Source organism: Chaetura pelagica, unplaced genomic scaffold, assembly GCF_000747805.2.
Source record: "Chaetura pelagica isolate M959 unplaced genomic scaffold, ChaPel_1.0 scaffold607, whole genome shotgun sequence".
Taxonomy (NCBI): Eukaryota; Metazoa; Chordata; class Aves; order Apodiformes; family Apodidae; genus Chaetura; species Chaetura pelagica.
Genome location: NW_009953960.1, coordinates 31,390 through 31,867, shown reverse-complemented (window position 1 = coordinate 31,867; position 478 = coordinate 31,390).

Sequence of the window (478 nt, the reverse complement as noted above, 5' to 3'; positions counted from 1 at the left end):
ATACCCTGTGTGCTAAGGGCTGGAGTGGGCTAAACATCAAGGGGGAATGTTAGTTTTAGCTGGAGTGGGCTAAACATCAAGGGGGAATGTTAGTTTTAAACTAGAAGTGAAACACAGATTCTCCTTTGACCTGTTTATTAACTGCTCCAGGATCAGGGAGTATTTCACAGCCAAATGTGCTTGCTATCTAGAAGTGTATTTTAGGATGCTGTTACCCCCAGTATTTGAGTTTTGGCAGCCATAAAAGAATTTATATTCCAGCAGAAGATTATGTTCTTCCTATCTGTATTTTGCTGTGACTCGGCCTGATAATAGTGTCATAGTTGTGGTTATTCCATGGCTAGTCAGGAAGATTCCTGTAATCAAATTAAATTTTATTTTAAGGGAGCTGTTTGGCAGCTTTCTGTTGAATGACCATAGTTATTACAGCAAGAGCCACCTCCTGCCTCTGCAGGCAAACACTGCTGGGTTTCCTGCT